General features: G+C 44.1%; 1 protein-coding gene and 1 pseudogene across 2 annotated transcripts in view; both read left to right on the top strand.

Annotated features, from left to right (window-relative positions):
• The first annotated feature begins 430 nt into the window (after nucleotides 1-430).
• The window catches only part of L3MBTL4 (L3MBTL histone methyl-lysine binding protein 4), a 488,059-nt gene continuing 465,828 nt past the window's right edge, over nucleotides 431-22,661 (top strand). For both annotated transcript variants that reach the window (XM_066353255.1, XM_066353254.1), the window contains exon 1: nucleotides 431-663. The gene's annotated coding sequence lies outside the window, so the exon portion shown is untranslated. The remainder of the gene's footprint in view (nucleotides 664-22,661) is intronic.
• The window catches only part of LOC136382907 (calponin-3 pseudogene), a 33,666-nt pseudogene continuing 14,962 nt past the window's right edge, over nucleotides 3,958-22,661 (top strand).

Genomic DNA, 22,661 nt, shown 5'->3' with positions numbered 1-22,661 from the left:
AGGAACCCAGTTGCATTTGTTTTCTGCACAGTCCTAAGCATCTAGAACTGGGTCAGGGTACATTTGTTCTCTCACTTAGAAAGAGTATTCTTTTATTTTGAAACTATATTCATGTAACACAGTGTAGCAAAGTCAAGAGAGGAAAAGGGGCATTGGGAGGAGGTTGCAAAATCGAAAGGATCAGCAGGACAGAGAGGAATACAGAGGAGAGAGGACAACGTTGGAAGGTGAACCCTAAGAGCTGGGATGAATGAGGGGTGAGGACCCTGGGGCAGTGATGCAGGAGGTGGGAGGGGTCAGGAAGGAAGTAGCCAAGATTTGGGGGGGACCCCTTCTCAGAGAACAAATAAGGAGAAATAGGCACTTGAAAATAAAGCCGCAGCCACCCTCCTCCCACGTGGGAGCTCCGACTCTGGTGTGCGCCGCGTCCACTCGGCTCCCCAGGGCGCGGAACCCGGAGCGTGGCAGGTGCGGCGGGAGCATGCGCGCGGGGCGGGCCGGGGGAGGCTCGGCGCCCCCACCCCGCGCGTGCACCCTCGCGCCCCTCCCGCGAGGACCGCGGGGCCAAGCGCGCCGCAGCCAGCGTCGGCCAAACCTCGGCGCTGCGCTCGCGCCCCCGGCCTGTCGCCGTGCCTGCACCGCGGGCGGCCGGCTCTGCTCGGGGTAAGGAGGACGCTGCCGCCCGAGCGGTGTGGTCGGGGGACCGCGTGGGCGCCCGAGGCCGCCGTCGCCAGGGCTGGCCCTGGGCTTCGCGCGGGGCCAGGGGTGGGTGCGGGTGTGGAGTCGCCCCGGCTCGTCCCGGCTCTTTCTCTTTCTCTTTCGCCTCCGGGCACGCGCCGGGCTCCCAGCGCGAGGCTCTGCCCCACTTGCCGCCCACTTTGGACGGGCGCGCCCCGCTGCCCTGCTGCCCTGCTCGCCCGGGCCGGCCGGAGTGCCAGGAGCCGCACCTGGGCGCGTGGGAACCGGCGGGGGCCGTTCGGCTTTTGTTTGCCACGTCTGGCCAGTCTCCTCGCTTCTTACCCTCTGGCGACAGCTGTCGCGGGTTTCGGGGTTGGGCATCGGTCTTGACCCCGAGAGCGCTTCATCACTCCACCCTTCCTTTCCTGCCCCTTTCTGCTCCCCACGTTCAGCCCTGCCCCTGGTAGGAGACTTGGAAGTGATCGCAGGGCGGACGTCTGACTAGTTTCTGACGGTTGGAACTCGCCCACCCCCTTCCCCAGACTGCGAGGAGGACGCGCCGGCCGAAGTCTCCCTCGCCTTCTCCGCGCAGGTGGGCGCTGGTCTGGGCGACCAGAGCTGGCCACACCTGGCCCGGGATTGGTGTAACCGTTTTCGGGGAACTTTGGAGGGTTTTATCCCCTGCCTTTTATATCCCATAGTCTTGATTAAAGCCCACGGAGTGTGCATTATTTTATATATGCCTTTATCCATTTAGAAGGACATTCTTAATCTGTCTGTGGCCCAAAGTGGAAACTAAATGAAATTGTTGAGACTACAGTGTGTGATAGGCAGATGAAGGCAGTCTTGTTACCTCGACCTGCTCTTCCGGGCTCATCCACGTGGACAGGGACGACTCACTCTCACTTCAGGGTTTTTGGTCTGCACTAGGACTTGTCACTGACACCTTCTGGATCCCACTGGTGGAGCTTGCTGTTCTAGAAGATTCTCCTGGCAGGATCTAGTATGTCCTTAGCTGACCTAAGTATAGTAGGGTCTCCTGGTATTTTCTAGGCCACTTATTCAAAACAGGTTAAAGTACCAAACAGGTGGTTGTGGGTAGAATTTATTTTAGATACTTGATAATACAAAGACTTTGAATCCAGTTACTCTTCATAAGATGCTAAAAATGCCAATTTCAGTTATTCCTCAATGTATCGTAGACTGGAGGAAGTGTTGACAGAGAATTTTGGAGCATATAAAATTGATCGGATTCTGCTATACTCACTTGGTGTGTAATTGTTGAATAGGAGGAAGATAAGCTGAACCGGTTGTTCTCAGGTTGTGAGGCACATTGATGAGTTTGTATTGCAGTTCGTTCTTGATTGCTAAATTGTTTACTTAGCACATTGCTGGGCAGTATTGGGGTCAAAGAAGTACTGAGCTTGGTCTGCCTCTACAGTGATCTCTCAATCTGTCTCAAAGAGAGGAAGTTGGTGGGAAGCTGATCTGGTGAAGACAGAATTAAGGAAAGTTAAAGAACTGCCTTAATTTTCATTTTAAGGAGAAATAAGGATATTTTAAAGTTTGTAAGAATCTTAGGTGAGCTCTACCATCTGTATATTTCATTGCAGTAACTGTGATTTGTATCTTAAATTACACTTCTAATTCATCTTTATTTTTATTAAAATTTCAATTGTCACATATACAGTAAACCATCTACTACATATGTTCATACATTCATAGGGCAAATGACTAAAAGTGTTGGGGAGATAAAACATGGAAACCAAACTGCTTGTGAACAAAATATGATAAGGAACTATTATATAGGATTTGAGACTAAAAGAATCTAAAAAACAGCGCCAGTGGTGTGAAACAGACTGGCCAGAGGGTTTAGCAAGGAGAGGATCTTTGGGGTCTGAGTGATCAGAGAAGGACGCAGAGAGAATGTTAGGCCTTATGCTAAGACTGAAGAAATAAATATTGTATATATAGATTGATAAGGATAAGAAAGAGGAGCGTGGGGCCTTGGAGATAGAAAGTGTTTCATGCATCAAAAGGGATGATTATGATTTGTTTAAAATTAAGAAGTATTGTTTGCAGTGGCCAGATTGGACACTGTGGATAAACTTGCTCTCCCCGCCGACCCCGAACCCTCCCAAACTAGAGAACTTACATTCATTCTTCAGGATACAGTGTAATTCCTCCTCTATGAAGGCGTCTTTGGTTCTTAGACCAGAGTTTCTTCCTTCGACTCCCGCTTTTTCTGGTTCATTTGTAAATGTGTATATAAAAACAGCTTTTTTTTTAATGGCCCAGACCTTAGATTTTACCATTTTCTGTTTATTTATTTACTTATATTGAGGTTTAATTGACATTCTAATTCCAGGTGTACAACATAATAATTTGATATGTGTATGTATTGAAAAATAATTATGTCTATAAATTTAGTTAACATCCATTTACCACACATAGTTATAAACTTTTTTCTTGTGATGACAACTTTTAAGATCTCTCTTAAGCAACTTTAAAATATATGATACAGTATTATTAGCCATAGTCACCATTAACTATAGTCATCTTAAAAATAGTTAATAACTAAGTTATTTTTCATAACTTAGTTTCTGTCTTTAAGGAATATACATATTTTTTAGCGGCAGGAAGAAGCCCTTAGTTCTCTTTTTATTCAAAATGTTTTTGCACTGTGTTCAGAGATTTTTTTAACCTAAATGGTAATAATTGCTCCATGCCTGGTGTGGTGTTTGACATGTGTGGTTAAGTTCGTACTCAACAGATATTTGCAGGACTGAATCCGTGTGCGAGCAGGCAGCTGCTGAGCGGAGGCACGGGTGATAAAAGCAGCAGTCAGGCCCTGGCCGGTTGGCTCAGCGGTAGAGCGTCGGCCTAGCGTGCGGAGGACCGGGGTTCGATTCCCGGCCAGGGCACACAGGAGAAGCGCCCATTTGCTTCTCCACCCCTCCGCCGCGCTTTCCTCTCTGTCTCTCTCTTCCCCTCCCGCAGCTGAGGCTCCATTGGAGCAAGGATGGCCCGGGCGCTGGGGATGGCTCTGTGGCCTCTGCCCCAGGCGCTAGAGTGGCTCTGGTCGCAACATGGCGACACCCAGGATGGGCAGAGCATCGCCCCCTGGTGGGCAGAGCGTCGCCCCTGGTGGGCGTGCCGGGTGGATCCCGGTCGGGCGCATGCGGGAGTCTGTCTGACTGTCTCTCCCTGTTTCCAGCTTCAGAAAAATGCAAAAAAAAAAAAAAAAAAAAAGCAGCAGTCAGGAAGGTAGGTCTGATTATGAAGGAAGATCTGCAGCTGGAAGGCCCTGGAGTTCGTACCGTGGAGAAGAGGTTGACCTGAAAGTCACGGGGAGGGAGGCTGCACGGGAAGCACCAGGCCATCCAGTCCGACCAAGGAAGCAGGGGGTCCCAGCCTTTGTGCCCCTTGACCCCACCATGGCCTCAAGCGCGGTTAGGTTCCATTTCTCTAGAGCTGAGGGAGAATTTGAAACTCATCGTTGGGGTTCATTGTTTCATTGTTTCACTTATTTTAATTAAAAAAGAATGCTGCTGTTGTTGAAATGAGGGAAGTTAGCAGGAGGGCCAGGTTGGAGGGATGGTGGCAGGGGGGAGGAGAGAGGATGGCTTTTTAGAATATTGAATTGTAAGAGACACTGATATGGTTAATTTGGAGAGAGTACCTCTGATATTGGGCCAGGAGAAAGCCAGCTAGGAAATACCCAGCTGTTAAGGGGGTGACAATAAAAAGGCCTAGAGAGGGCAAATAAACTAGCAGGGAGGAGAGCAGCTCCATGATGGTGAGGTCCACCCAGTGGGGGAGTCAGTGAGAAAGACTAAGAAATGGTGTGATGGGAGACAAAATCCAGGTGTTGGCCCTGGCCGGTTGGCTTAATGGATAGAGCATTGGTCCAGCGTGTGGACATCCTGGGTTCGATCCCCAGTTAGGGCACACAGGAGAAGCTACCATCTGCTTCTCTTACCCTTCCTTTCCCCCTTCTCTCTCTCTTCCTTTCTCATAGCCGTTGGCTCAGTTGGTTCGAACGTCAGCCCTAGGCTCTGAGGATAGCTTAGTTGATTTGAGCATCGGCCCTCTACGGGGGTTGTAGGGGTGCATGGGGAAGTCTATCTCCCTTCCTTTCACTTAAAAAAATACTTGGGAGAAATGAAGTACTTCAATTCATTCCCGCATGTAATATCTTTGTTTAAACATTTGCACTACCTTTTTTTTTTTTTTTTTAGAATAGTGCTTTAGATGAATTTATCCCTATTTTATTTTGCAAATATAATTTCCACAGTAGCAATGGAAAACTAAAACCTTTCCTCTTAGTTTGTCAGAGTTGTCACTTGCTCTCTAGGCCTGGTCGTGCCTTCTGGGCGGACAGTACCGCAGTGAGACCCCTGCTTAGTGTCACCTGCTGAACCTTTATTTTGTGTTGATTTCAGCTCATGAGTGAAGCATTCTCTTAATGAAACTAGATATTGTGGAGAATGCTTATGCATATCATAATTAAGATGGCTCTTAATGATGAAAGTGTGTTCGTTGCTGCAATTAATTGAAAATAAGTTGTTTGTAAAGTGTCAGGTGGGGGATGTGGGAGACGGAGCAGCAGTGCATGCATCTTTTCTTTGTTGCCGTTCCTAGCTAGATAGAATGTTTTTTGTTTGTTTTTTTGTATTTTTCTGAAGCTGGAAACCGGGAGAGACAGACAGTCTCCCGCTTGCGCCCGAGCGGGATCCACCCGGCACGCCCACCAGGGGGCGATGCTCTGCCCACCAGGGGGCGATGCTCTGCCCCTCCGGGGCGTCGCTCTGCTGAGACCAGAGCCACTCTAGCACCTGGGGCAGAGGCCAAGGAGCCACCCCCAGCACTGGGGCCATCTTTGCTCCAATGGAGCCTCGCTGCGGGAGGGGAAGAGAGAGACAGAGAGGAAGAAGAGGGGGAAGAGTGGAGAAGCAAATGGGCACTTCTCCTGTATGCCCTGGCTGGGAATCGAACCCCGGACTTCTGCACGCCAGGCCGACGCTCTACCACTGAGCCAACCGGCCAGGGCCTTAGATAGAATGTTTTTAACTGGAGGGACAGATGGACAGTATGGCACTTTTATGCAGTGTTTGGGTGTGTACGCTATTATGATACCTTGTAAGATAATGATAGCTTTCTAGATGAAATCATTGCTGCCCTGAAGAACCTAACTGGGGACTGTGCTGCGGCAGCAGTGGGTGGAGGTCGGACCGGCAGGTGTGGGAGGCTGGGAGACTGCTTCCAAGGGTGATCCATCAGGCCGAAGATCTCCGCAGTTCCATAGAAGAGGCGACAGGAATGAGCATGGCACCAACTTACAGATGGTCTTAAAAGATGGCGTAATCCTCTGTGAACTCATAAACAAGCTACAGCTACAGCCAGGCTCGGTGAAGAAGGTCAATGAGTCCTTGTTCAGCTGGCCTCAGTGGTGAATACTGTGATTTTATTAAAGCTCTTCAGGCTGATGTTATGAAGTCCTATGTCATATTCAAATCAAATGATCTTTTTGAGAATGGAAACACGACCCCGGTTCACACCATGCTGCTGGCTCTAGCTGGTGTGAATAAAACAAAAAGGCTTCCGTACCAACATGGACATTGGAGTGAAGTATGCAGAGAAGCAAACATGATGTTTTGATGAAGGAAAATTGAAAGCTGGCCAAAGTGTCATTGGTTTGTAGATGGCCAGACAAGTATGAAAACCTATATGACTGCAGATACTTTTATTATCTCAGAATGCAAACTGACAACCCTTGTGAGGAGACCACGATTAATTTGCAGCTGGGCACCAGCAAAGGGGTCAGCCAGGCCAGGATGTTAGTGCCAGGTACCCGAAGAGACATCTATTGACCAGAAGCTCACCATACAGCCAGTGGACAACCCAACAATTTCTCTACAGGTGGGTACCACCAAAGTCGCTTCCCAGAAAGGAATGAGTGTGTATGAGCTCAGGCAGCAAGTACATGATTCCAATTACTGTGCCACTCCAGCAGAACCGGTCTTTCACAATGGACGCCAAGGAATAGGAACACACGGGTTGGAAATTAGTGATAGCAGTTATCAGGCAGAATACCCAGATGAGTTACCATCTCGAGTACTGAGACGACTACCCCCTTGAGTACCAACATGGAGACCAAGGCATTAAATCAGGGGTCCCCAAACTATGGCCCATGGGCCACATGCGGCCCCCTGAGGCCATTTATCCGGCCCCACTGCACTTCTAGTAGGGGCACCTCTTTCATTGGTGGTCAGTGAGAGGAGCATAGTTCCCATTGAAATACTGGTCAGTTGGTTGATTTAAATTTACTTGTTCTTTATTTTAAATATTGTATTTGTTCCCGTTTTGTTTTTTTACTTTAAAATAAGATATGTGCAGTGTGCATAGAGATTTGTTCATAGCTTTTTTTATAGCCCGGCCCTCCAATGGTCTGAGGGACAGTGAACTGGCCCCCTGTGTAAAAAGTTTGGGGACCCCTGCATTAAATACTAGTCACAGAGAGGAGCTCAGTGTGTCACCTATTGCTTTTATTCAATGAGAACCAAGCTAGCCTTGAGTAATTTTTATCTTGTCTACTTAAAAACACTTATTATGCTGCCTGACTGGTGGAGGTGTAGTGGATAGGGCATCAACCTGGGATGCTGAAGTCCCAGGTTCGAAACCCCAAAGTCACTGGCTTGAGCGTGGGCTCATGCTGCTTGAGTGCAGGCTTGCCAGCTTGAGTGCAGTTGCTGCCTTGAGCGTGGGATCATAGACCCCATGGCCCCTGGCTTGAAGCCCAAGGTTGCTGGCTTGAGCAAGGGGTCACTGGCTCAATTGGAGCCCCCCAATCAAGGAACATATGAGAAGCGATGAACAACTAGAGTGATACAACTATGAGTTTATGCTTCTCATTTCTCTCCCTTCCCGTCTTTCTCTCTTTGTCTGTCTCTCTTGCTAAAAAACAAACAAAACCCCGAAAGCTATTATGCTTAATGTACCTAAAAGAAATATTGCCTTACATTTCTTTTTCCTTTTTATGCCTCTCCCTAAATAGTTGCCTCTGCGTGCTGTAACAGTTAAAATCCAACAGCATAACCAATATCTCACATATGAAGTGAAAAAGAAGAAAGGAATACTGTGAAAATGGTGTGTTCTTGTACAGCTGATTCTTTTATTACAGAGCTATGCATTTTTACAAACTTCTACTGAACCTGTTGTTTTCAAACAGTAGGAAGCTTTTCTTTCTTTTTCTTCTCTCTCTCTCTTTCTCTCTCTCTCTCTCTCTCTCCCTTCCTCTCTCTCTCTCTCTCTCCCTTCCTCTCCTCTCCTCTCCTCTCCTCTCCTCTCCTCTCCTCTCCTCTCCTCTCCTCCCCTCCCCTCCCCTCCCCTCCCCTCCCCTCCCCTCCCCTCCCCCTTCCTCTCCTCTCCCCCTCCCCTCCCCTCCCCTCCCCTCCCCTCTCCTCCCCTCCCCCTTCCCCTCCTCTCCCTCTCCCCTCCCATCCCCCTCCCCTCCCCTCCCCTCCCCTCCCCTAACCCTTTTTTTCTTGTTTAGTGTCTGGAAGACTAAACTCATGCTTACAACTAATGGTGATATCTGCCAACTAAAGTGAAGATGAAGCATTTTGGAAATTCACATGTCACTGTTTCTACAATATTGTTTGCTAATTTTTAAATAAACTCATGATCTGTATGCAAAAGTAAATAAAGCACCGAAATGAGGGGTGAGGCATTTTTGCTGGGTATCCACTTTGTGTACTGTGTGTGTAGGGGTGATGAATACAGACATAACCCCTGTCTTCATGGAGTGTACAGTCTAGTGAGGGGACAGATATTCACAATCTCCTAAATAAATAGCTAAAGGAAAACTTTAAATATCTGATGAGGAAACCCAGCAGGTGTGCCTAATATGGGTGTGTGGGTCGGAAGGGGCCCCTCTGAGGATGGATGGCTGCAGAGAGAAGCATGTGTGCACAGCAGCCCTCAGGGTGGATGTGGCGCCCTGCGGGGAGGGGGAGGAGGCCGGCAGGTGGGGCAGGGGGGCCTGGACCGCGTGGAGCAGTGGCTGCTCTGTTTTTCTTGCCACGGCAAGGCTTTGCAGGGTTTGAGTAGGGGTGTGGCATGATCGGCTTTACATTAGGAAGGGCCCACTCTGGCCGCCACCTACAGAATATTGTGTAGGTGCAGGACCAGTTAGGATGCCAGTGCAGGGGTTCAAGTGGAAGTCCTGCTGCTTGGACCAGGGAGGTGCATAAGGAGATGCACAGAAATGGAGGGACTTCAGGAGTATTTTAGAGGTAGAATTTACAAAGATGCTGATGGGTTGAAGGGTACAAGAAAGAAAAGAATCTGAGATTTACCCTAGGAAAGTGGGTGAATTTTCAAAGATGGCCAAGACCGGGGTTGAAGCAGACCTGGTGTCTTTGCTTTGACTGTTTGTCCAGAGCAAGGCCTTCTGGATATGGGTGGCTGTGGTTGTGACATGTGGCAAGCACCCAGCACTATCCTAGTCACCTGTGTCTGTAGTTTAGCATAAATTTCTTCCTCTTTTCTATAGCTGCTTAGCTCACACCTGACTTAATGGCCAGTCTGCCTGCCAATGGACAATGTGTTTAAGTACATGTAGTCTTAGAGCCTGCTATCAAGCAGCCTTTGTTGTAGCATTTTCAGTCCTGACCAGGAAGGTCTAAAATTGCTAGATATGCCGCATGGACCATTTATTATTCAGTTTCCCTACAACATGGAGTCTCAGCACCAATCCTAATACTGGGAGAGTCACCAAGTCCCTCAAAAGTCTCTGGTCTGACAATTATGAGCCATTGCTTATTCTTCATGGTTTCTTCTTTTATGAGTCCATCGAACTTAAAAATGGAACTTTCTGAAGTGACAGCGTTTAAAAAACTACTTTTAGTCATTATTGTTATAATTTATTTCTACATAAAGACCAGGGAGCAGACTATAAACAGGACTCCAGGTCTGTATAAACGAATCCCAGTTAGCACTAATGCCAGTCCCAGACCTAGTTCATAGATAAGCAAATATTCTGCCCTTGCCTTTGGTGTTCTAGATCTAGCCATGTGGTACATGACTTGGTGCTGTTGGGCAAATGCACCGTAAGACCTAAATCCAGGATCACCAATTTGGATGATGTCTAAAGGGTGTAGGCAGGTAAGGGAAAGTGAGTGAAGCAGGCAGATGGAAGAAACACATAATACTCTTTATTTTGCTTTCATTTTCTCACCTTTGAAAACTTAGCATAGGTACTTGTCTTCTAAGAAGTTCTTTAAGTCCAAAGACAGTAAGAGGGAGAAAAATCTCCATAGTGCTATGGAGACAATAGGGGATAGTGGAGACTGTGGTAAACTAGGGATCTTATATGGTGTAAAGCAGATAGTTATTTTAAACAAAAACAACTCAAGTTGAAAATCTGCATTTTAAAAAATTTGAAACTACCCTATTTAAAAATACAGCCTCTCCAGGTGGTGGCGCAGTGGATAGAGCGTCAGACTGGGATGCTGAGGTTGAGACCCCGAGGTCATCAGCTTGAGCGCAGGCTCATCTGGTTTGAGCAAAAGCTCACCAGATTGGACCCAAGGTCGCTGGCTCGAGCAAGGGGTTACTCGGTCTGCTGTAGCCCCATGGTCAAGGCACATATGAGGAAGGAATCAATGAACAACTATGTGTTGCAACGCACAACGAGAAACTAATGATTGATGTTTCTCATCTCTCCATTCCTGTCTGTCCCTGTCTATCCTTCTCTCTGACTCTTTCTCTGTCTCTGTAAAGAAAAAGAAAAAAAAAAGTTAAAAAAAATACTGGCTCTAACATTTTGGGACACTGATAAAGTAAACAGAACATGTTTGCTAACCAGATACAGCGTGTAGGGTGCCATTTTACAGCCTGTGACTTGTGGGTGAGCTCTGTTATTAGCTGAATGTACCTTCCTTTTAATCAGGTTGCTTTTCGTACTCATTATCAATGCCTTTCTTATTTATCATGATGGAGAATACCAGCTTCTTATTCCACCAGTTCCTGCCTAATTAGTCTGATTTGATTAAATCTGGGAGCGAGGAGAGGGGAGCTGGTCAAGCGCTGTGACTCTATAAGGTGCTTACTTGTGTCTGGAGGTCGAGTTCTTAAAATTTGGGTGCGAGGAGTTTGTGTACTGACGGACACGTGACTTTTTCTGTGATTGGAGTGAGACAGTGTCTTCTCTCACTTCTCTCTTGTTTTTGAACAGTTGCACTTGCCTTTCTTGTGAATTTCCTCCTGTAGGAAGTCTCTCAGCCTCCCTGAACTCGTCTGCTCCCCTGTAGACACGCCCCCACATGCTTTCCCACAATGCTGTGCTAAGTGTTCCCTATTGCACTGGAACTCTTCTGCGATCTCCAGGGAACTTTGGGGTTAAGTGAAGCCTTGTTCACTGCACCTTTCCAGAGCCTAACAGTTGCCTGACATGTGTTAGATACCCAGAAATGTTGAACAATTTCTAGTCAATTAGTGACAGACTCATGCAGAGAAGAACTTACATAAAATCCCTAACCTTCTGGGATTCTGTGAGTGACCGGCTAAGACTTTGGGTTTGAGCATGGACTTTCAGCTACTCATTTGATTATTATTATGGTCACATATAAAGGAAATATATGTGTTGCTTGTACTTTATGGCAAAGAATATCTTTTAATTTCCTATCATTGCACCCTTTAGTCCTGGTCCAAGATATCACCAAGGTGAATTATTAGATACCAGCATAGCACTTTCAAATCTATATTTTATACTCTAAATTTCAAAGGATGGTTAGAACATATATATATATATATATATTTATTTCCTTTTCTCTTCCAAATCTGTCAGCTTGCTGTGATTTTATTCCCGGAAGATATGTGGATGTTTTTCAAGCAGCTTAACACATACAATTGAAATCAGAATAGGAACCGTTAAGGCCAGAGTACCAGAATCTGAAAAGTCTTGGCTGGCATAGGAGAACATCCTTGTGCTAAGTGTACTTGGAAAAATTCCACACTTACAGATAATTTCCAAGTTGATGGACTTCTGTGTCGGGCCATGGGTACATTTTATTTGTTTTGTTAATTAAATGTCACAGGTATTTGGTATTTTTTAGAAAGATAATAGGGTAAAGTCATGCTGCTGGATTCTGCATCTTCTGTAAATAAGCAGCTGTTAGTTTGTGCCTGTCCTGTGGATAGATGGTGGAAGCTTCCCATTTCCAGCTGGTTTCCCCCTGATTTCCAGCTGACGCTGTTTTTGTTCCATGGCATGCCCATCTATTTTGCTGCAGCTGATTATTTGTCATTTGGGGGGCTACTTTGTCCTTCCATTGTGAGGGTATCATTGTCAGTCTTCAGGACTGGCTTGCATCTGTGCAAACAAACAATGCCCATTCTGTAGGGTACATGATGAGAGGGAAAGAGAGAGAAAGCTGTGAAGGGTGTAGTCATATATTAATCGGCAAGATGACTCACAAAGTGTTGTTAGGAGGCATAGTTTTTTTATTATTATTAAATTTAATGCAGTGACATTGATAAATCAGGGTATATCTGTTGAGAGAAAACATCTCCAGATTATTTTGACATTTGATTATGCTGTATACCCCTCACCCAAAGTCAAATTGTCTTCCGTCACCTTCTATCTGCTTTTCTTTGTGCCCCTCCCCTTCCCCTACCCCCTCTCTCTCCTTCCTTGCCCCCCCCCCCCGTTACCATCACATTCTTGTCCATGTCTCTGAGTCTCATTCTTATGTCCCATCTATGTATGGATTCATATAGTTCTTGGTTTTTTTCTGATTTACTTATTTCACTCTGTATAATGTTATCAAGGTCCATTCATGTTATTGTAAATGATCTGATATCATCATTTCTTATGGCTGAGTAGTATTCCATAGTATATATGTACCAAAGCTTTTTAATCCACTCATCCTCTGATGGACACTTGGGCTGTTTCCAGATCTTCGCTATTGTGAACAATGCTGCCACAAACATGGGGGTGCATTTCTCCTTTTGGAGCAGGTCTATGGTGTTCTTGTGGTATATTCCTAAAAGTGGAATAGCTGGGTCAAAAGGCAGTTTGATTTTCAATTTTTTGAGGAATCTCCATACTGTTTCCCACAGAGGCTGCACCAGTCTGCATTCCCACCAGCAGTGCAGGAGGGTTCCCTTTTCTCCACATCCTCGCCAGCACTTATTCTGTGTTGTTTTGTTGATGAGCGCCATTCTGACTGGTGTGAAGTGATATAGTTTTAAGTTGGGTTTATGTCCAAAATAGTTGTCTTTCAAGTTTCTAGAACTTTCAGCTCAGATTCGCTATAACTTCTATCATGGGGCAACTAGAACTTATGGAGAAGCTTTTGCTGTCTTGTATTTAACAACTTAGAGTGAACTTTTTTTTTTTTGAAATTTAGGGAGTTTGGAAGCCATCTAATTCATATTAGATAATTTTCTTTTATGCTGATGGGCTGCCCTGTGCGTTGTAGATGTTTAGCAGCAGCATTTCTGGCCCCCACCCACTAGCTGTCTGTGGCCTCCCACCCCACTTAACTGTGACAGCCAAAAATGTCTCCAGATATTTCCAGATTTCCTCATGCCTCAGGGGGCAAGGAGGACAGAAATTCCCCTCCCCCTGAGGAGAACCACTTAGCTAATTCAGCCCTTTTTATAGATGACAAATGAGAGGTCCAGTTGTATTAAGCAATGTGCCCAAGGTCGAAGTCCTTATGTAAGAATATGAATCAAAAAACACAAACTAACTTGAAGGAACTGGTCAATTCAAAACTCATTTTTTACTTAAAAAATAAAAAAGTTCTTAATGAGTGTGGGCCCTGTTTATGCTGTCTTTGCATGACTAGCCAAATATTTTATACAACTGCCGCCAAGGTTCCAACTATGGCAAAGACAGAAATTGTTAATAGCACTTCGAAAACTAAAACAAGCTGTACAGTAACTGAAGTTTTACCACATGGATAAAATCGATGAAATTACTTGGTTTTGAGTTCTATCTTATTATGCCTTCATGCCCTTTCACTACCTCTTAAATTTCTAGTAATAGGATAAAAAGTCTTGTCCCAGATGTTTCTAATCCAGATGGCTTATTGCAGATGCCCAGGTGAGGGCCCAGTGGAAGGCCTGATTTACCCTCGTTTTCACTGAGTAACGACAGAGCTGGAACTGCGACTGGACCTTCCTGAACCCCATTCAAGTGGTTTTCTATTACAGCACGTTTACCTTTGTTTTCATAGCCAAGTTTTGCAAGAAAGTTGTGCTCGATAGCTTAGTGAATTTTTTTTTTTTCATTTTTCCGAAGCTGGAAACGGGGAGGCAGTCAGACTCCCGCATGTGCCTGCCCTGGCTGGAAATCGAACCCGGGACTTCTGCACGCCAGGCCGACGCTCTACCGCTGAGCCAACCGGCCAGGGCCGCTTAGTGAATTTTATTCTAAGTCATAATTAACTCTGTGTGCTTGCACAGTTGGGTATCATGAAAAGAGTAATATAAATATCTGCTAAGTTATTTATTCCATATGCATTTATTTGGTTTCTAGTTTGGCCAAGGGTATCCTAGGCTGTGGAAGATGAGATAGAGCCACACAGACACGGAGGTGCTGGTCCTGCCCCCAGGAAACTCCAACCAGGGTGCAGACTCAAATTTGAGGCTTCTCTGTATCACATTAGAAAAGATGCACTGATTTATTCTTGTATTTATTCATTCAACAGCATATTGAGCAACTGGTGTGCCAGGCATTGGCACTGGGTACTCTGTTCTTTTTGCCCAGGAAATAAAGCTGGGAGGGGATGGCACGTGTTGGTGAGTGGACCCTCGGACTCGGCGAGAGATGTGTGAGAAGTATCAGTGCCTATGCTGACAAGAGGGTCACCGTGCTTTCTAAGAGTTACAGCTAGTGAGACTGTCCCCACCAAGTCCATAATTGACAAGCATTGTTGTTCAGCTCCACAGATGGTACACGAGAATCTGAGTATAGAAGGTCACACAGGGGCAGGGCAGAGTTACCTTTATGCCAGTTCTAGTCTTTGTCAGCTGGGTCAGATAGCACTCCTTCAGAGACCATGTGTCACACATGAAGAAACAGCCAAGGTTTTAATCAACCCCTTGTAGGGATGAGTGCTGTGTCAGGGTTGTGTTATAACTGTATTGTTTATGTAACCACTGATAGCATATGGCACAGAAGAAGAAAGATAGGGTTACTTTCTAACAATTGAAAAACCCTGCCTCATCTCTGAATGTTCTCACTGCGTGTTGTACCGCAAGTGAAGATAAAAAGTTCTCCAAAACACACAGGCCCTTCTGTATGAGCATGACAAAGTTCTCCAACTTTTCCTCAGGCTAAATATCTATTATAAAAATGTTGGTCAAGACTAAAAATAAAAACAAATAGTTTATAAGCTATTTTAAGAGATGATTTAATTCACTCACATTCTTCAGTTATTCTGATTTTTATCCAAATCACTTCAAACTTTTCATAATGAAGTTTTCTATATTTAAATAAATGCGTAGGTCCCTTTTATATCCCTCCTCCTCAGGACCAACCTTTCCTACAAGCATTGATATACTTTCTTCTGGGACTGAAAATGAGAAAATCATTTGAAGAGGTGACAGAAAATTGAGGGTTTTTTTTTTGTTGTTCCCAGAGTTTGATCTTGTTCCCACCCCCCCTGCCAAGCGTAAAATAAAAGCTTAAATGAATGGCCTGGGGTGTGCCTGCCACCTCTGTTTCCTTTGTACTCGCTTGTTGAACCTACTATAGGAAGAACCAGAGTAGAATAATGTTCGTGAATGTTACAGATCAGGAGTTCCAATTGTATCAGCATCAGCCCTTTGACACATATTTGGAACACTTCCCTCAGTATCTTGAAATTAAATTAATAGACAAATAACTTACTTATATATACTTTCAAAAAGACAATATAATGCCCATATATAATAAAATAGAGAAATATATGGCAGGTAATTTATAATAAAGTGATAGTATATTTCTAAGTGTTTGGACTCTTAGAGAATTAAATGCAGTTGTTGCATGCTTGTACTTATGCGTCCATTCACCTATATGGGAAAGCAACTCATGAAAATGCTGACTCAGGGGGATAGTATCGCTGAGAGGAATCTGAGAAGAGTTGTGTTCATTGACATCACTTTCTGAAACATGAAAAATAGTTGCTAAAGTTTCACAATGAACAAAGGAAGAACTTTCGTCAGTCTACACATTGTTGCATCCTGGGAAAGACACTAAATGGTTTTTGATTATATATAAAGTGGAGTTATGCTCAGGATTTAGAGAAGCATAAATAGGTTTTCACATATACGAATGTCAAGAGAGACTGTCACCTTTGCAGTACTCTAATCCATATTTTTATTTTAAAATAGAAATTGAGAAAATTAGTTTTAGTATGTAGGTTTTACCCATATATGGTTCGCGTATAATATAAAAGTCCTTATAGGCAAACTATTTTTACTCCTCACTTATATCTTATAGCTTCTCTTCTTGCCCAGTTCAGTTGTTAGTCTGGGCAGGTTTTGAAGTTTGTGGTGAGAATGGGGGTGGGATTGGATTCCAGTACATTCTTAAGGCTGATGACAATGTAAGAAACAACAAGAATGAAAATTTCCCCGAAATGTTAATGGTATATGACAACTACTGTAGTTAAAATTCAGAGAATGAAATTATAAGATATAGTAATGTCTGTAAGTGTACTTGTAAGGACTAAAAATTAAATACGACCATGTACTGATGTTGTGCCCCTACACACCTGCACATTCACACTAGTATATGACAATTTGGGGTTTGTTATTGATTTGATGGCCATCACTGTCTATGAGAGATGAAAAGGCATATTCCTCATTCAGTTTAATTTGCTTGCCACTGTATAGTTAGAATCAAATATAATTCAAGATTGTATTTAAAGAGTAGAGCTTATGGTGCTATGAAGTGTTTTTCTAATGATGCAAACAGGGTGAGAGTAGGCTAACTTATCGGGTAACTGAAAAGTGTGTCCTAGTCCAGAAGTGCAAATGGGAGCTCATTATAAATTTTAGCTTTTGACGCTTAATTGTGAAGATGGGGAAAACTTGGGAATGTAAGAACGTGGCTTAGTGAGTTTAGCCTCTGTCACTGTCTTCAGACAGAGGATGGAGTTCAGAACCTGGTGCCTCTCTGAACCTGTCTGTAGATTACAGTTCTTTTTTTTAAAATTTATTTACAGAGACATAGAGAGGGTCAGAGAGAGGGATAGATAGGGACAGATAGACAGGAACAGAGAGAGATGAGAGGCATCAATCATTAGTTTTTCGTTGCGACACCTTAGTTGTTTAGTTGTTCATTGATTGCTTTCTCATATGTGCCTTGACCGTGGGGCTACAGCAGACCAAGTAACCCCTTGCTTGAGCCAGCGACCTTGGGTCCAAGCTGGTGAGCTTTGCTCAAACCAGATGAGCCCGCGCTCAAGCTGGCAACCTTGGGGTCTCGAATCTGGGTCCTCCGCATCCCAGTTTGATGCTCTGTCCACTGCCCCACTGCCTGGTCAGGCTGTAGATTACAGTTCTGAGAATGTGTGTGTTGATTAGGGGGGTTGAGCATTAAGTCATTTTATTAATTATTGCTTCTATATGCTGAGCTTTTTGGTAAGCTTCCTGAGTAGTTTACAAAATTCAGACTGATAGATTTTTACAGCCATTCATTTTTGATATCATCTTTGGCCTTTCTTTCACTTTTTTTTTCTTGGTCTCTTGTATCTAAGGCTAATTGTGGAAATACCTGGTCAGAATGCATTAAACGGTTTATCAACTAAATATGGATTTACACCTCAACCAGAAGTAAGGGAAGCAGAGAAAATTGGCATACTAAATTGTTTAAGGCTCACTCCTTGAGTTTTGGAAGGCTGTTGATAGTCTAAATTTTCGTAGATTGAACATAAAAGAATGTTTCAAATTTGTGATGTAGAATATTCTAATTTAAGGTAATCTTACCCCCACATTTCTTTTTAGTGCTATATGAAGTGCATTTTTAAATTTTGGTATTTCTATAGTATTTTATATTTTAGAACACGTTCTTATGGATTTCACTTATTGCTTTTTAAAGCATATGCTGATATTACTACACAGTGATTTCTCAAGGTCAGAGGTATTAGTGGCCATTAACTCCTAGCCAGAGTGTTCAAGAGATCTCTCTGTTTTTTAAATCTTTAGTCAAACAAAAAAAAATTATGTTTTGCAGGTCATTACTCAGAATTTCTGTAAAAGAAGAAATGGTTTTATGAAGGAACTAAAATTATTACTATCCTGAATATTTCAGTATATCATACAGAGAAAATTCCTATGAAAGACCTTTATAAGATTAGCTGAATAAAGTTTACTTTGTTAATTTTCTATTAGCTGTCTTACCTAAAAAGAGTTTATCTTTTAAGATGTAAGTATAGTGAAAGTTGACATTTTCTTAGCGTTTGAGAAGATGGCAACTGCTGAGCTTTTAAAGTATATCCAGCCAGTTGAGATGAAAATGGGTTGGAAATAAATGGTTATGATTGACAATGACTATGCAGTAAAAAACCCTTTAAGAACAAAGCCTCTTACACAGTTAGGTGGCACTGTTTCCTTTTCCTTTTCAAAGATTTAACTAAGTGTAATTAAAATATAAAGAGGTTTCATGTGGCCTTATTTAGATCGAGCTAGATTAAAAACAAATAGGAAAAGTAAATTAGAAACCAGTTTGAGGTTAAAATCCAGCACCCATCTTTAATTGAAACCTATCTTCCAGCCCACGAGCAGAAAGCGACTGGTTGTTTTAGGGCTGCTGAACAAACCCTGAGGTGCTCTCTGGCGTTGCTCAAGACAAGGGTCAAGGGTCAGGAGTACCAGTGTCTTCCGGGGTGGGGTCCCCGCAGGAACTCGAGTAGGTGGCGGGGCCTGGGTCGGGCTGGGTGGGAGCCCCGCGCCTGCTCAGAGCGCACACCTGCGGGGCCTGTGGACTGGGGCCTCCGGGAACGTCAGTCGTGTTGTCAGGTCTAATTTGTGTGTGCGTTTGTTTGTTTGTTCCTCAGTTGAAGTCAGGAATCTAATTATTTAAAATGTGTGTGTAATTTCCTGGGTTTTAAAACATAGTGTGAGGCACAAACAAAACATCAGCGGGACTGAACTGGGTCCAGATTGCCAGTCTGAGCAGGGAGGTGAGAAGTGGGGGGTGGGGGAGGTCTGTGCCAGCAAGTTCAGAGCATGCTGGCTTTTCTTTGCCTGTGTGGAGTATAAGGAATTGATAATGGGGCTCAACTCCACAAAGAGGCTGGAAACCTGATAGGAGGCCCAGGTTGTCCTGAACCTGAGAGTGGGGAGTGACGCTTCGCTCCACAGCTGCTTGCAGGATATCACAGTGGTGTGCCACCTGCAGAGAAGGAGAGGTCCCCAACGCTCCACTCGACGCTGTCTTGTCATAGCCATCCTCAGTCCATTCCATGCAGACCATCTCTCTTCTTTGTCCTGTAAACTTACAACCCTTAGTATGTGAAGCAGAGGTTCCCAGATTTGGGGCTGTTTTATATACCAATAAAACTATATGTGAGCTTGTAGAGAGTTGCCAGCTTTTTATTTCCCATGAACAGATAAAAAAAAAAAAAAAGAAACCAGCTATCATATACAACCTCCTCTTAAGAAGATCACCATAACAATAAAAATGTAGCAGGGAAATCACTTTAGAACAGTGGGAGATATTTTATTCCAAAAAAGGATAGGTGACCATCTTTAGCAAACAGACACAGAAGCAGAAAGGGAGCTAGCTATGAGAAACTTCTCAGATGTGACAAGTTTTAGTATAATTTTAAAAATTATTTTTATGATACCACACTGTGATACCAGTGTTTCATATAAATCATTTATGGATCTTTCAATTTGGGGCTCTGTGGGTGATACTTGAAACAAAGATAGGGTACCCAGTTTTATGATTAAAAAACCCAACTTAAAACAGGTACATATAAATATTGAGAAAAAGGGACAGCTAGTTTGCTCAGCATGTACTTTGCATAATATAGGCTGCTTGTTAGTCTGAGTAGTTTTTAAAATATCATGTGGTCCCTGGCCGGTTGGCTCAGTGGTAGAACACTGGCCTGGCATGTGGATGTCCCGGGTTCGATTTCCGGTCAGGGCACACAGGAGAAGCTCCCATCTGCTTCTCCACCCCTCCTTTTCTTGCTTCTCTCTCTTTTCCTCTCCTGCAGCAATGGCTCGATTGGAGCAAGTTGGCCTTGGGTGCTGAGGGTGGCTTCATTGCCTCTGCCTCAGGTGCTAAGAAGAGCTTGGTTGATGAACAACGAAGCAAGGACCCAGATGGGCAGAGCACTGTCCCCTAGTGGGCTTGCCAGGTGGAGTCAGGTTGGGGCTCATGCTGGAGTCTGTCTCTCTGCCTCCCCTCCTCTCACTGAGTATACATAAATATAGTATGTGTGTGTTTATTGTTTCAGTGTTTGTCTCCATTGTTCTGTGTTGTCGTGCTCAGAGCGGGGAGGGTGCTCTGTGCTTTGCACCTCTCTGTCGATTGTCTTGTGGGCACTTGACAGGTCCTCTCGCATCCATCCTGCCTCCTACTGCGCTCTCTGTACTGCCTTTGATGTCTGCATTCATCTGAGTTTCATCTTAGTCTCTTTTGTTTTTCTGCTCATTCTTCAGCAGTTTTTGTTTAGTTTCTCTGAATTACTAAACATCTATTTTTACACTTAAAATGTTTACATCTTTCAGAGGACATTGAACAATGCCCCGCTGACTCTGATGTCCTGCTCAGTGTGTTATAGCTGCATGAACGCAGGCAGCTGTTTCACGCGCCTCAGCTTCCTCAGCTTTAGGAGGGGATGGCAGACGGGTCGTGGCGAAGATGAGATAACTTTCTAAGCATAAAATGTTTAGAACACAGTCTATAGATAGCAATTGTTCAGTAATTGTCAGAAACTGGTTATCTCTTGTTACACTTACGTACTGTAATGTTGTCCCCAGTGGGTGATATATTTAGTTACACCCTGCAGAATTAGATACTTATTCCCCAAAATAATAAGTAAATGCATTCTGAGAAACACATTCTTTTCTCGGGAAGGTGACTGCCTTTGCCTGTCAGTCACAGGAGTGGTTGTCACCTGGTGATCACAGGGTGCTTCTTTGTTAGGTGGCTGCAGCATGCTCATGAAATGCACACCCTCCTTAACCCTCCTGTGTAGAGCAGTTTGGACTCTTCTGGGTGGAGTGAAGGTGCCATCAAAGGCCCGCCAAGTGGGTGGAGGCAGATAGGCACCTGGGAGTCTGGGCTGCAGAAGAGGCTCTGCCATTGCCCCTCTGGGCAGCACCTAGCACTCTGGGCCGTATTTTGAAGTTCCAGGTCCCCAATGACCATTCAATGGCAGGCAGTCAAGGATTCCTCTGGAGGCTGGTGACAAGCCAGGCTGGTCTGCATGAGGGGTCCCTGAAGTTTTGTATTACCCATGCAGCCATGCAGTAACTGTTTACAAATTATGTAAATGATATTAAAAGAATTATGCAATTAAAAGAATGATACTCTCTTTGAATCTTCATTTGGGAGATACTTTCTTCTAATTTCTTAAATACTAATAATTCAGTTTTGGAATGCAAGCCATCTTCATTTACTATAATAAGATCAAAATTGTATTCTTGTTTCTTAATTCATATGGGTTGGATTTTTTTTAACCCAAACAGAAGAGAAAACATTGATTAATATTGATTGTGGATATGCCAGTGTTAGTACTGGAAGTACTTGGGTTCCAGCCTTCGTCCTGCTCAGTGCTAATTATGAAAGCTTGGGAAGGAAATCATTCTACAATGCTGTGCTCTTCTCTGCTTCTTTATTGCAGATAGTATCCCTGGGGATTAAATTATAAAAGTAATCAAAAGGAAAACTAAATATAGAATACCCTTGTGATATGGTAATATGTTTAGCTGTTCTGAAGTAAAAGGTTTTTTATAGTGTTTAATGTGATTTTACTCCTTCAAAAGTGAAAGTTACATCAACTTTTCAAATGCTGCTACTACTAATCGTAGTTTTTAAGATCCATGATTAAAATTAACGCACCAAACGTACTGCAGTGCGTGTTTTTAGTCTTGAGAATAGTAGATGGGGTATTCAGGCACACTTGTCACAAGTCTTGTGTCAGACATGTCACTTTATTAATAAGTACACTTTTTATAATGAAGGAGAAATTTTCCCAAACTCGAATGACCTTTTGCATCTCACACTGCACACACATTTCTCCCTCTTCTCTCTGTGTGTGTTAATAAGCCTGGGCAGATCTTTTAGCCATCTTTGCCCCAAGAACCCAGAAAATATTTGATGAAATATGTGGCAAGCAGAGTATGATGAATAGAAATAAGACAAATGGTCAGCTAAGCTAGCATAATATGATGGAAGAGACGAGGCTGTTGGTTCGTGAGTAATAATCATTTATCAGTGTTGGAGGAGAGCCAAGAAGTAACAGTCTCATGTAATATTTCATAAAACAATAGAGCAGACAGTAGGGAAAGAAATCTGTATGTATGCCAAGGTATTGACAACAGTCAACTTTGTAAAGAACAAGGTACATTCTTTTGAGTATTGAGAGAATTAACTGATTTTCTTTCTTTTTTTGGGACAGAAACACAGAGAGAGAGAGACAGACAGAGGGACAGATAGGGCTAGACAGGAAGGGAGAAAGATGAGAAGCATCAATTCTTCGTTGTGGCTCCTTAGTTGTTCATTGATTGCTTTCTCATATGTACCTTGACCTGGGGGGTGGGGTGGGGCTACAGCAGAGCCAGCGACCATGGGCTCAAGCCAGCAACCTTAGCCTTTAAGCCAGTGACCTTTGGGCTCAAGTCAGTGACCACGAGGTAATGTCTATGATCCCACACTCAAGCCAGCGACACCGCTCAAGCTGGTGAGCCCCTGCTCAAGCCGGAAGTGCCATCCTCAAGCTGGTGACCTTGGGTTTTGAACTGGG

This window comes from Saccopteryx leptura, chromosome 11 (assembly GCF_036850995.1).
Source record: "Saccopteryx leptura isolate mSacLep1 chromosome 11, mSacLep1_pri_phased_curated, whole genome shotgun sequence".
NCBI classification, from domain to species: domain Eukaryota; kingdom Metazoa; phylum Chordata; class Mammalia; order Chiroptera; family Emballonuridae; genus Saccopteryx; species Saccopteryx leptura.
Note: the sequence above shows the minus strand (reverse complement) of the source record. Positions and strands in the feature narration are given on the sequence as shown.